Genomic DNA, 14,677 nt, shown 5'->3' on the forward strand with positions numbered 1-14,677 from the left:
GTTTTATGTTGATAATGTTCATCTTTGAAGTGTATAAACTATTCAGAGCACATCTGTAAAACATCAGAAGTTATATCCCACTTAGTTTGTTGCTTCAGACTACAATATAAGTTCACATTGCAAAATAATGCTTACTTGGCCTGACAGCGATTATGGGGATATAATCTGATTGTAAGAAATCACACACTGAATCAACCTTAAAATGTTTTAATATTAAAAATCTTTCATTCGAACATTATTTTTATTTTGGTTTTTTTTTTGTTTGTTTGTTTGTTTTTTTTTTTTTTTTTTGGTGGCTGCTTGGTATGATTTTATTTAATAATGGATCCTGCACAAAGATATTTTCCCATTTTCTGAAGTCTTTGTTAATACACCAGCAAGCTTTTGTGAAGAAATCAGAAATTAATAAATGGATAGAGTTAGTTGCCTCCATTGAAATCTCTCTGTTTATATACAGCCCAACTCTAACATCTTATTTTTATTAAATCTCATGCCTTAATACCTTTAAGAAATTAGACTATAAATACACAAGGTTTTCAAACAGCATGTTTTAGAGCAAATACCATGTTGTAACAAATTTATTTGGATAGGATTTGATCGCTGCTTCTGCCATATGTTCCGAGACTGGCACTTTAGTGCAATATCCTATCTAAATTTTAACAGAATGCTATGTATGTTTTGCTTTTTTGAAGAGTGGAAACATCCTGAGCTAGATATTTAAATGAGTAAATATTCTAGCTTGGACATGACTGACTACTACGTGCAAGCAGGGTTTATTTTCAGAACAATTAATATTATTTTTTTTTTTAAGATTCATTCATGGTGCCTTTTCTTTCCAAGAAGATTAATGCAGCTAATCTGTCCTTTACAACTTACACTAAGATAAAGAAAGAGCATGGGTATAGCCAAAAAGATCAGTACATTAAGTAGCATACAAAGGCAGAGAGTGAAAAAAATAAGACTTCCTCTGAAAAACCCACCAAATGAAACAACCGGCTCACCTTTTCAGATCTTCAGTACCCTAAGAACACGGTGGTGGCAGATAAAGTGGGGTTTCCCAGCAAATACAACAGAGCTGCAGAGTTGAGCGAGCGGAAGGCAGAGAAAACTGACAATCTGCATGTGCTCTGGAATACAGCAACTTACTATCACTGTAACTTAAGGAAAGGGGAGGAGACTGTGAGCCCAACTCTGAAAAAAACAAACAACACACATCAGAAGAGAGGGCAAAGCGGAGCTCCTGGAATATTGATTGGTCTTGGCACAGTGAAAGCAGGGTCACTTTCTTTGTTTTTCCTTTTAGACCACTTTCACGCTTTGTCAGTTCAGCTTCGTTAGAAATGCAAAATCAGAACGCAGGAAGAATTGAAGGATCACACACACACACAGAGAGCGGGGGAGGCTGGAACAGGAACGCTTCTTCATTAGGCATTCCAGACTGGAAATCTGAAAAGCCCGAACATAATTATATAACACTATTCCTGTGCTTTTTAAAATAAATGGTAAAATTTGAGCATGATAGTTTGTTCTAAAAGGAGACAGAGTACGAGGCTATCATGTATTTTCTAATTCTTAAAGACAGTTATTCATGATCTACTCTTCCCAGGGTGGGGAACCAGACATATCTTTCAGAAGCAACTGGAGCATTATCAAGAATAGAGAAAATCAGCTATAATTCTTTGTATGTTTCTTGTAGATATTCAAACCACATGATGAGACTTGCCTCTTGTTTAACAATTTAAACTCACTGGTACTAAGCCCCATTCAGCCTGCTTCAATAGCAAGGAATGAATGATGAAGGGGAAAGCATGAAACATTCACTTTCAAGAAATAAGTGGCCTTCAGTTTTCTTAGCATTTAAAAGTTTGTACTATTGACAAGATATTTGCAGAGGAGACACAGGGGAATTCCAAAAGGCCTTCTTTCACTTCTTAGAGAAACACTTCTGTTTTAAATGTTGGTAAAGTCAGGTTAATATATTCCACAATTATATCTCAGTGCATCTTTCTTGAGATTTTTAATTGTATTTCCTTAAAAGATGAACAAATACTGTAAGCAGAAATTTATATAAACTTGTGCTAAACATTCAATTTAAGAAGTTTGTTTATAGATTATATGGCTTTTAATGTTGGGGTTTTTCCCTCTGGAAAGTAATTTTAAGTGTACAGAAATAATCTTATGTACTAGACACACAAAAAATAGCTAGGCATGAAATAAAATTGAGTGGTGTTATTTCCACACAGTCACAGTAATGGTTTTGCTAAAGTGTTTTCTAATTCAAATGTGCTTCAGATAAAAATATGCAATGTAGAGAGAAATAATAATGCAAACTTACTCCTGATTAATGTAGGTTTGAGATTGAACCGTGTACTGTGGAACCTTGATCTTAGGTATCTAACTAAAGAGAGTAATCATCTAAATTAACTTATCAATTGACTTAAAAAAGCAAGCAAAAATGTTGACAGTTTTGTGTTGCAAAAACAGAGACACATGCTACATTTTCTTACACCTGGCAGCATAAACATCAATCTCATTCTCATTTTTTATGGTGGAGTTTTAAAATACATTCACAGTTTTGCCCAGAGATGGGACCTGCCCTCCTAACCGACCTTTAGCCTTCAGTGATCTGCTTGTTTGATCTGTCTTTTTGTAGTATGGCATGCTTTCTGTGAAGCCTCACAGCTAAGGATTTTATTCTGCTCTCTGTTCATATCAGTAGTAATGTTCCAGTTGCCTTAATGAGGCAGGGTTCAGGCCCCACATGAGGTGATCCAGCAGTATGTCATTATTTAATGTCATCATTAGTAAGAGAGTCTACAAGAAACGAGAATAATCGTGTGAGAGAATTAGCCATTTAGTGAGACAAAATGAAAACAGACAATAAGCAGTCATACAGCTTAGCTTAACTTCAGCAGTGATACTTTTATTAGCTCTCAATGAGCAACAAATATTATTACAAAGTGCTTAGAAAAACAAATATTAAGTGCTTTTTGGCAACATGTTCTTGTTAAAAATTTTCTTTCTGTCTTTTTTCCTCTCTCCTTTATTTCCTGAAATCCACTTCTTTTATTGATTTTAACTTTGATGATGAAATAAGGGAATTATACTTTTATAAAGAGTATTATCCTTTATAACAAACATGTATTTTAGATATCTCTGGATAGTAATAAATGAGTCACAGTTCACAGTACAATGCCACAGTGCAACAGACAAAATTACAATGAATTGGAATTTTCTTTTATGTATACAATAGATTAAACAGATTTAGTATACAGTATTTAATACTATTTCCATCTAATACTGGGGAAAATTTAAAATGTCACTGGTTAAGTGCTTCTGTCTGTAATTTTCAGTAGTATTATTAGTTTCTAGGAAGAGCAACTTAAGCCATGGAAGTTACTAGAAACATTGCAGACTTTAGATTGAATCAGTCAACACGAGGAATACACAAAAACATTGGTATGTTTTGTAGAATAACACAGAACAGCAGTCATTGGTGTTACCACCAATTTTGCATTGGCAAAATAATTTCCACATGCTTCATGTTTGTTTGGTTTTGGTTATGTGTTTTGGTTTGGTTTGGGGTTGGGTTGTTGGGTTTGGGTTTTGTTTTTTTTTTCATAAAAATTGACAAGAAATTACCTAAGGTCTTGATGAGCCTGTCTGTGTTGTCCTATTAGCTCAGCATTCTGCTCTGTGCTTTGAGTTCCAGTTTTAGTCCTTCTCTGACAATGCACCAGCTGGCTTGCAAAGCAGTGAATGCAAGTATAGGATAAGGATTGGCTTTAACTTGAACCTCATCTTCACCAGGCAGTGTGGATTCAGCCAGCTGAAATCATATGTGGTGGTGAACTCAAGCCTTGTTCGGTTGTGGCTAAAAAAATCAGTGAGTGAATGTACTCTGTGTGCCAGCAAAGTATCTGAGTGCCTCTGTAAAATAAGTAAAAGTATTAGATTGGAAGCTGCTGTTCAAACATGAAATATTGTTATTTTCAGCTGACCAGAGATACCAAACAAAAACCTGGGGAAGTCAGCTGTAGCAAATGCAAGAAGTGGAAATGAAGCAACAAACTGTACAACCATTTCATTTCCCAGATAGTAACAAAACTAAACTAAACTTTTTAACATTCAAAGTCTTCACATTAATAAATCAGCACTATAAATTAATACTGGCTGAGTCTTTGAAGTTTTGGAGTTTTACGTAGAAGCTCAGCAAAGCATTATTGAAACCAAAATGTCAAAACTGGAATAAAATTCTTGTGAAAGAATATGTTTACTTGTAGTAAATGGTATGTCAGTGTGTCCCCAGTCTTCAATTAAGCTGGACAAAATAAGAATATATATATGACTCCCTTGCAAGCTCCAATCCATTTTACAGCTGGTAATTACCATTATACCATGTTGTACCAACGAAGAAACTGAGTCTCTAAGGAGTCAAATTTAATCCATACAAGTTAGCAAGTAGTTTGCAGAGCTAAGACGCAGCCTTAGGCTCCTCAATATTTCCACAGGACCGTGGCATGTTTTTTTCGCCTGAGATACCTGGTTGGCTCTTGCTTTTTTGAGCATGCTAAAATGAGTGTGAGAAATTGAGGTTTAGTACTTGTTTCTTTTCAAATATGTTTATCACAGTGGTATTTGACAAATACCTTAGTTTTGGTCAGCCAAAAGTAAAAAATACACTTTATTTTTTTTATTAAAATCTGATTCAACTATAGTTATCACATTATTTATTGAAGTAATTGAGAATTTACTTCAATAAAGTAATTACTTTATTGAAGACAGCGGGAACAGATAGTGTGCTGTAATCTATATACTTCATGTGCTCTACACACATCAAAAAAGACACAGGCTATGTTCTGTTAGCAAATACGAAGAGCTACAGGAAAACACCTGTAGATCCATGGTTGGCATTAAGGACTTAACATTTGTAGTGTAGGCACTGCAGAAGTGTTATCTTGGATTAATTCTAACCTTGTTTGGTGGCCCAAACACCCATTTGTTCTTGGACTGCATGATCTGGTTTTATTTCTCGTAAGGGGATCCAGTTCATACCTCCCAACAGCCCTCTATGATTTGAATCAAAGCATGTTGCTGTTGGTCACTTTTAGTAGGAAACTTCCCTTACCAGTTATGATGAATTTCAGTTTATCTTTGATACAATGCATATCACTGGACAAGCTCAGTTAACAACAGAAATTATGTTGTAAAATTTCTGTTGATGGTAAAGATTGAGTTATTATTTTAAAATGCTACTATTCCATCAAAAGAACATTTCAAAAGCAAAGTGTTTTGCCTGAGATTAGGCAGAATGATTAGTAGTAATGGCCAATATAATCAGCAGGACACAGATTTTCAGTGACCCGTTTCAACATTTCCATTTAGTATCTCATTACAGTCTTAACATTGCTCATTCAAGCTAGCCAACAAATCCTCTTGGTCATTTTTTCCCCTACATTTTGAGGTCTTGCACCATGAGAATAATTGTGATTTTATGCTCTGCCACTTGTCAGTCGGAAGTTGTACAACAAAAACGCGGCATTACTTTTCTGCTCTGTGAAAACTCCCAGCAGAGAAACATGAACCTTTAGTATCTCCACTCAGTATCATGAGCTGTCTGGGCCTTAACACATACTGTATGTTTGACTGCAGATGAATAAAGAACCTTGTTTCCTTTCAGCACAGGGAGACAGATCACTCACTCACTCTTGGGAGAAGGGGGAAGGGAAATGAAGTTATACCAGCAGAGGATGAGGCTCATGAACTTTTCCCTACTGTCTTATCAAGAATGTGAAAATCTGCATGTACAATGGAGCAGTTCTCACCAAAGAATAGGCAAGGTTGTCTAGGAAGGATGGGAGATAGGATGGGACTGTGTCATTGTAAGAAAACTACATCAATAGCTGATAGCGTTTCAGATCCAAAACACTGTATAGTATGGCTTCACTGCCTTTCCCACAGCTAGTGACAACCACTTAAATGGGCGTCGAGGGACAGACAGGTTCATTGTAAAATTTAATACAGCATTGTGGCAAGTTACAAAAGAGCGTGGCGTTGGAGCCAGAAACTTGCTATCCCCTTTCTCTCATGTCCCTCTCTGTTTCCTCTTCCTGATTTCTTTTTTTTCTAAAAAACCTTTCTCTGAACAGCTGTAAACTTCAGTAGCTTGTAAATGAAGAGCTACTGAGTCCCCTGGGGAAATCTGGCTGGGAGTACACTCTGCCACGGGTACTCTAAATGGTGACCACCAATCCCTGCTGGTCACAGTAGCAACAGATGATCAATGATCCCACACAGGTGCCATATTGGAATAATAGCACCACTGGTGAGTGTCCCTCTGGCTGAACTGTTTTCTGTCTTTACTCCCTGCCAGACCGGTTGTTGAAGAAGCCCATTTCTTGGATCTTGTGCTCTTTATATTAGATGTTCTTTACACAGGGTATAGGCTTATCATCAGTACATGTACTAGACTGTACAGCAGGTCTTAGATTCCTTTTTCCTTTTCATTGCTCTATTTTCTTGACATGATCTCACCCAAACACAGTAAACAGTATGCAGCAGAAAAGAAAGCCAACAGGATGCTGGGTACCTCAACAGCATCAATAGCATCACCAGCAGAGATAAAGAAGTCATCATTCTACTATACTCAGTGATCGTGAGGCCACACATGAATACTGTGTTCAGTTCTGGTCCCAAAACAGATGTGGACAGGCTGGAGGGGTCCAGAGAAGTGCCACAAAGATGATCAAAGGACTGGGCAGCCTGTGATGTGAGGAAAGGCTGAAAGAGCTGGGTGTTCTACTGGCAGACAGGGTACACCACAAAGTGACCACACACTAGCTGTACAATATGCAGAGTTTAATAAACAAGCACACTAAAGCCAATAAGCACACTAAAGCAAGCACACTAATGTGAATTAGGTAAATATCTCTCTATATATAGTGCATAAGTACAATAAGGCAAATCAGAGATATAGATATAAAAGTAAAGTACCAAAGAAAGTTAACAACGCATTAAATTATTACTGCATAGAAACAACAGAGATTAAAAGAAATACATCACCAGTTACCACTGAATCATCATCCAGGCCCACACTTCCAGTTGGGAAGCCCTGTTGCAGCTGATGCCAGGAGTCTCAGGTAATTCAGAAAAGTCCTACGTGATGCATCCACCCACAGGTGAGGCTTCTCTCATGGCCACAAGAGGGTCCCGCTCTTATACCCTTATCAAAACAACTGGCTTTATGCCAGATCTCTAATTGTTTACTTGTGGGACTGTGCAGTTTCTCATGATCTCACCGTTGTCCACTCTGAGAGCGTTGGCCAGGCGCCCCAGTGCAGCCAAGTATGAAGGTCATCGAATAGTTGCACACCTATGTTTTCTTGTCTCTTTCCAACAAACAGTCATGATGAACGTAAACATATATACTCTACCAAATACACCATGGCAAACAACGTACTTTGTTATGTCTCTCAGTCAACAGAGGGAATCAACTCTCAGCTAGGTTCCCATCCATTACACCAGGCTTGTTCACCATCGGGAAAAGAAAGCTCAGGGAGACCTTACTACCATGTTTCAGTACTTCAAGGGTGGCTACAAAGAAGATGGAGACTCTCTTTTTACAAGGAGTCACATGGAAAAGATAAGGGTAATGGGTACAAATTATTCCTGGAGAGATTCCAATGAGACACAAGAGAAAATTTTTCACAATGAGAACAACCAGCCATTGGAATAATCTTCCCAGGGCAGCAGCGGATTCCCCAGCATTGGACACTTTTAAGATTCAGGTGGACAGGGTATTGGGACATCTTGTCTAGATCATGTTTTTGCCTAGAAAGGTTATATCAGATGACCCGTGAGGTCTCTTCCAAACTGCTGTTATTCTGTGATTCTTTAACATAGCAAGGGCAAATTGGTGAGAAACAAGACTACAGAGAAATATGCATTTCTGAATTAGAATCTGGTATTATCTGTGTGAAATACATTTCATATAAAACACTGCGTTTCATTTGACATCTTTGTCCATAGTTATTTTTCTAATGAAACAATGGTTTATCAGCTGTTTAATACATCCTAGTGTGTTTTTAGCATAGCAAGTAAAATAAATACAAAGAAAACCACTAATTTGTATCAAGTTCATTTAAGTAAACTCATTTATTTGAAGCAGTAAGCTAACGTGACTTTTTAAATATACATTTACTATTATGGTATCATAATTACTGCAATCAAGACACAAAAATCTTTTGTAAAAATAATTATCATTTAAAAGCACAGAGCTCAAAGTTGCTGTTATAATAATGACTATAATAGCAACTGTTTAGCACTTCGACATTTTTTTGGCAGGAGGGCTTTGCATTGTTTATTGTGAAAAAGAAACAGGCTCTGAGAAAACATGCAAATTTTCAGCAAGGGAAAAAGCAGCATCAGGTTTGGAAAACAGAATGGAAGAAAGTCTCCTTTGCTTCTATCTTTCCAGTCCACATATGCTGAGGTGATTTAATGTCATTAGGATTTTCCAGATGATCCCAGTTTAGTATAACACAGAAGATCTCAAAATATCTGTTTCATAGTATCCCTGGCACCCAGACACTCAGGATGTGTGGTTGTCAGCACTTCTTTTGTTGTTTTTCTTTCTGAAATTCCATTCTCTGTTGGGATCCAGAGCCCACAGAATTCACTGGTAATCTGTGATTTACTTAAAGTAGGAACAGTCCCTTAATATTTACTACTCCTTGTTCTTCTTGATCAAATGCCTGTCACCAGATCTATAGAAAAATAAATCATTAGGTAGCAGGGTGAACAAGTATGTTTCAAAGATGATATCACTGGTGTGATACATTACCTCAATTTGTCCTGTTCAGAGGGACTAGGTTCTTCACTCAGTGTCTGAGTGGATATGAATATTACTGTTATACAAAAGAAATGCAGAAAATTGCAATTAGAAATTAAGGAAAATTAAGAAAGAATGTGTTGAGTGTTGAATGTGTTGAGTGGAATGTGTTGAGTCCACATTTGAAAACTGTCTTTTCTATAACAACACAAAGGATTAATACACTCAAGATTGGTTTTTTATTTAAATTTTTTTTGCTATACAATGACATATATTATAAATGTATCTGTAGAAAGAACATAAACAGTAGTCTTTTCATTCAGACCAGAAATTTTTAAAAGAAAGATGAATCAAGTATTTCAGCCACAGTATGATATCCTATCCTTCATTTACTGATTCACTACATAATACACATCAGGCTTGCTTTTTCATGCAGTCACTTACTCCATCCCTTCTACTCCCTCTGAAGTTCTACCCCCATTGTCCTATTTTCCTTGGTAGAGCTACAACTCCCCAAGTTTCTGCAGGTTCACTGCTCTCCTTCTCCCTTTATTTTCATTAAGTCTATCTCCCTTTTTAATCCTTAGCTCACCACTACTTTCCTTGGAGAGAAAACCAGTTAAGCACAGGTCTTGTTTTCACTTGAATCAGTGAATCAAGTTTTGAGGGAAACTTAGACATTGGCCCTATTTGGTTCTTAAGACACCTATTCCAAACCACCCCTTACTTTATGCTCCTTCTGTGTGTAGTCTGTAATACTCCTTTTCTCTTTGTTCTCTCATGTTGTCTTTTCCCTGTATGCTTTCTTGTCCTGCTGTTTTCTTTTTTCTTTACTTCTCTGTATCTCCTTTTTTACCTGCTTATACCAACTCTCATTTGGGTTGGGAAATGTGATTGAAGGTCTCATTCACACTGATGTGTTCATGGAGGAGTTTGTGCCACAAATACATAGCTGTCAGTGTCTCTATAGATCAGTGGATATGCACTTACACAGCAGCATGCTGAGAACTTGTAGAAATCTCTCTCCTCCAACTAAACAATGGTAGAGGATACAGACAGTGGAATAGATTGCCACTTTTAGCTGCAAGGATGTCAGCTCATCCCCTCCAAACAGGATGTCTCTTCCACCTACAACTCGATGCAAAGGAAATTATTTTAATTAATTTGTTAAACCAAAGGGAATGTTGGAGAAAAGAGCCAGATACCTGTCAAAACAAAAACGTTCAGGCCAAAATAAGGGGAAATAAGAAACAATACATTTGAAGTGCTGCTTTATAGAAGTCTTTCACATGTCTCTGAAAATGTCTGTATTTCTTCCAGTCATGTCTACCACCTAGTGTTAACTTCAAAATGGTGATGTATTGGGTGCTTTACTTAGCTACTCTGTGAATGGCTCCCATTCACCACAAGTCCCTGCTCACTCCACACGCAGGCAGAACTCCCAGAGAAGACAATGGGAATCCAGGTCTCCTGACTCACATTTTGCTGAGGCAAAACCCCCATTGTCCAGTGATTGATTTGCTCAGTGAGCAGTGATTCAGAAGTGCTGAACAGGAACCCAGTCAGCTGTGCTTTGATATTAATTTCTTGATGATTCATTAATTCTGTAAAATCATTATTGAATTCTTTGTAGAATTACTCTGGAATTCTGTTTTAGCCTAAACATTAAAAACACATCACCTCTAAGAATGTGTCATCCTGGAAAACGTATCCTTAAAGCAGTATTTTCTCTGAGATCTGAATACTTCTTAAAAAGTATTTGTTATTCTTGACTTCCACATAAGCCTGGGAATATGAAAGTATTTAATTATTTGATCATGTTCCTGATAAGTTATTAGACAGAGTTCCAGTGATTTGGTGACTCAAAGTAGGACAATAAAATGAGAGACGAATGAAATAAGATGATCACATTCAGCTGCTTTTGTCATGTTGTATTCAAACAGCTTAAAACAAGTTACGTAAACCTTGTATAATCACAAGCTATTAAAATCTACAATGGTTCAGTAACAAATGAAACTTGGAATTCCTGTTTGCACACAAAATGTAGTTACAACATTTGAAATCTTGTTTGAACTGTAGGAATAATATTTTACTTTGATGGACCTATGTGAATACCATTAAAATTAAATATGTCTTGCCTCAGATTTTTTAAAATTTTGAATTTCCCCCATTTTATTAGTGATGTGTGAACAGCTTCCTTTCTTTCCTCTGATACCTGAGGGTTCTCTAAATGTAGTGCAAATAAGTGTAAAACGCTACTAATTTCACTTCCCACTAGTTCCACTGATGTGAATGCTTGTGTATGTTCTGTATATTTAATTTTTATTCTGTAAATATTTTGAATAGAGGCTGGTTTTTACACATTTGCACTGTACTACAAAACTATACTTCAAATAGATATGAAGCATAACGCTTAATACATTTCATTTGCACTACCAGAAACTCCAGGAACTATTTGTAGCGATGAGTCCCATCTTCCACAGATAACTCACTGTTCTGTAAGATGTGGGAGCAGTGATGCAGAAAGTGCAGCTTTCTACCTACCACAGAACTTTCATTGGATTACATTAAATATGCAGATGTCTAGTACACGCTCCTCAAAGCCTCAGAAATGACAGCATAGCGTAGGGGTCATGAAGCACACCGTGTATCAGACGAGCGTATTAGCAGGGAATTTATTCAACAGGAATCATTAGATAATCTTGGAAAGGCATTTTTCCCAGTATGCTGGGATGGTGATCAGGTATCAGCTTTCCATTGCCAGTAAGTAATCAGGATTTTGCTTTCATTGGGTTCTTGGTTCTTTCCTGGTTCTTTCCTTTCCCCACTAGGTATAATATATTCCCTTTGTATAAGGTCATTTTTAGACATAGCATTCATAAATATTCCAATGCTTTTCATCCTTCAAGAGAAAGGTCTCTGCTGATGGTTCTTTTCCTTGAAGGGTTTTTACTTACCTTTAGCGGCTTTTTGAGGTGGGGTTTTTTTCCCTACAGAGGTAACCTTTCCCTACCAGACTATAATGTTGGCTGTTGTGATTGATACAAGGTAATCACAGGCCTTTTTCCCATCCCAAATACTGGTTTCCTCAAGTTTCTTCCAGTAAATATCACAAACTAAACTTCATAAAAGCCCAAATTTCCATGCAATCTTGAAAGGTAAATATAAACCTTTTTCTTTTTTTTTTTTTTTTTTTTTCTGTGTCAGACTGTTTCTTGAACTGTTTTCTGTTGAAATCATATTCCCACTTTTTACATCTCTCTTCATAAGTTATCGGTATGTTCTAAGTTTTGAATTATTTTCTTTTGTCATTGTGATTATGTAGGTTACAATAAGAAATCTGTTTGAAGAGATCTGTACCAGTGATCTTTCAGCTTCCTGTTTTTGTTTTTTTTTTTTTTAATTATTACTAAACTGTTTTCCAGGTGGAAGTTTCAGCTCTGGACTTCTAAGCACTATTAAACCACCTCACAGTTCTATTCATTTTCTGAGTGTTTCAGATAAGAACCCTGGGGAAGGGAAATATTCACTTCTCCCAATAGGGCATGAGTATCTGATAGTAGCCTCGCCCAGTCTCAAGATCTCAAAATTATTCTTTTCATTCTGGTACTTTTCATACAGTACAATGTAACAGAGTTACAGAGTTTTATTTTTTTCAGAGTTCTCATACATCACTTTGTACTGAGATTTCAGCATCCAGCATGCATAGCAATCTTCAAGCAGCACAATTATTTCTATTCCAATCTGTCTCCTTTTTTTCACCCTCCTTGTTTTTAAACTGAGCAATTCACTTCTTCTTCAGCAGAACAGCTTCTGGTTCTAAAACCAGAAAACTGGTTTTACAGCATGTTATAATTGTTTGGTTTCCTTGGAATATTTGTTTGCAAGGAAGAGTCTGAATAGGTATAGTGCATGTGTAAAATAGAAGCCATTTTGAAAATACTATTTGCAACAGACTATAAATGTTATTGTATATTATGGTACATCACAATATAGCAAAATTAACATAGATTTTCAGTTATTTTTTTATTATTTCGAAAACTTTTATTTGCTACAGACATTGTAAGCAATACTAATAATATTTCACTAAGTTCTTTTTAAATTTTAAAAAATAAATTCGTCACTTATGGCACTCTGGAATCTTTTACTCTTAACGAAACCACATGTATCCTTCACAGCTATCCATATTAAAGTTGTCTGTAAAACTGACAGGAACATTTTGACGTCGTAGAGCATTCTTGAAGACAGTGTAACATTCAGTAGGTTTTAGGTCTCGTAATATAAGTAAATATTATTGCACAAAAGGAGCCTGATGTGGGTTTTGTTTTGGTCAGTATTTTGTGAAATAGAACTGTGAAACTACTAAAATCCACAGTGAACGTGTGTTTCTTGGTGTTTTGGTTTTTCAGATTTGAACCTTAAAACCTATAGCAGGTTATAACAGCTTAATAAAACAATGACTTTTAGAGTAACTACTATAATAAAATAGTGACTTTAGAGTGACTACTAAAAAAGAAAACTAGTATAAAATTACTGCATAAACTGATTAAAATAAAATAGTAAGGTGAAATCTCAACTTACTGTGGAATATTGGCAATGATATCCTGTATATGATGCAACTTTTGTTCTCTACATGGAAAATGTTGTATGAATCAACCACACAAGTGTAATTCTGTCCGAACAATCATACTCAGTGATTACGGAGACAGAACTTACAAATTCAAACTAAGTTATCTATACATACCATTGTTTTGAGAAGTTTCTGAACAGGAAGACACAAGACATATTCAAGCGGGGGGGGGTAAATATTGAAACTGTTTAAACTATTTGAATGCACATTATTCAACCCTTATCCAGTATGAACTTCTCCTTTTCAAATGTAAAATGAAAAGAATTATTCTAGTGACTTCCACCAGATGCTAGGTTAACTATGAGAGTTAGAAGGTTTTGGGTGATTTTTAGGCATCACAAAAAATAGCAGAAACTGTACATTCTTCCTAGTATAGATGAATCAACACCTTTTGACATTGTTAAGATCCTTTGTAGATAAAAGCTTATGATTTTTTTTGGCACTGGTATAAGTCAGTATCTTTGACTGTGTTGAAAGCTAGATGTTTTGAAAAGGTGTCACTGTGGAGGATTCTATGAAACCTCTGTTTAGTAGCTGATTTTTCTCTTGTTCAGAAGATATTCTTCAATCTGAGATAACATGTTAAGGTATCCACCAATTGCTTTGGATATTAAGAAAGGTTTTTTTAGAAAAGACCATTACCCTCATGAATATTTTGTAGGTGGCTATTTGATCACATTACTTGCTAGGAACAGTACACGGAAGAGAAGACATCCGTATTTGCCTTTTATGAGCCTGAAAAACTCCTAGTTTTGTATTAAGAGCTATATATGGCTCTTGAATGAATCTTTGACCATCAAGTGAGATTACTGGAATATAACCTGGGCTACAAAGTCATCTACAAATCATTTAGGAACTTTCCTATTTCAAAACTCCTTGTTGATTTGCAACTTGAACCAAATCACAGCAAGCATCAGACCAGGTAAGAATAAAAGACAAGAGAGTGCAGCTGGAGGTAGAAAGGAAGGCAGAGCTGAGAGATGACTCTTTGGAAGAGCTGTGGTCTTTGCTGGTCTCATCCACCTTATGAAATTAACTGGCACAGGATATGAAAATATTTCCAGGGAGGCAAAGAGCATGTTTAAGCATATGTTGTGTTTACTGACACTCAGAGTGCTGCTTTTCCATTATTTATTAATTTTTTATTTGTGTATCAGTCCTTGACTGCAATTCTAAATGCTTTCATGTCAAAGACTTCGTCTTAACAGTTCTCAAAC

General features: G+C 36.3%; 1 protein-coding gene across 1 annotated transcript in view; it reads right to left on the reverse strand.

Annotated features, from left to right (window-relative positions):
• SLC1A3 (solute carrier family 1 member 3) overlaps window positions 1-1,153 on the reverse strand; it is a 61,918-nt gene extending 60,765 nt beyond the window's left edge. The window contains exon 1 of the mRNA XM_030469746.1: window positions 1,002-1,153. The gene's annotated coding sequence lies outside the window, so the exon portion shown is untranslated. The remainder of the gene's footprint in view (window positions 1-1,001) is intronic.
• Window positions 1,154-14,677: the final 13,524 nt, after the last annotated feature.

The sequence above is a fragment of the Strigops habroptila genome, chromosome Z (genome assembly GCF_004027225.2).
Source record: "Strigops habroptila isolate Jane chromosome Z, bStrHab1.2.pri, whole genome shotgun sequence".
NCBI classification, from domain to species: Eukaryota; Metazoa; Chordata; class Aves; order Psittaciformes; family Psittacidae; genus Strigops; species Strigops habroptila.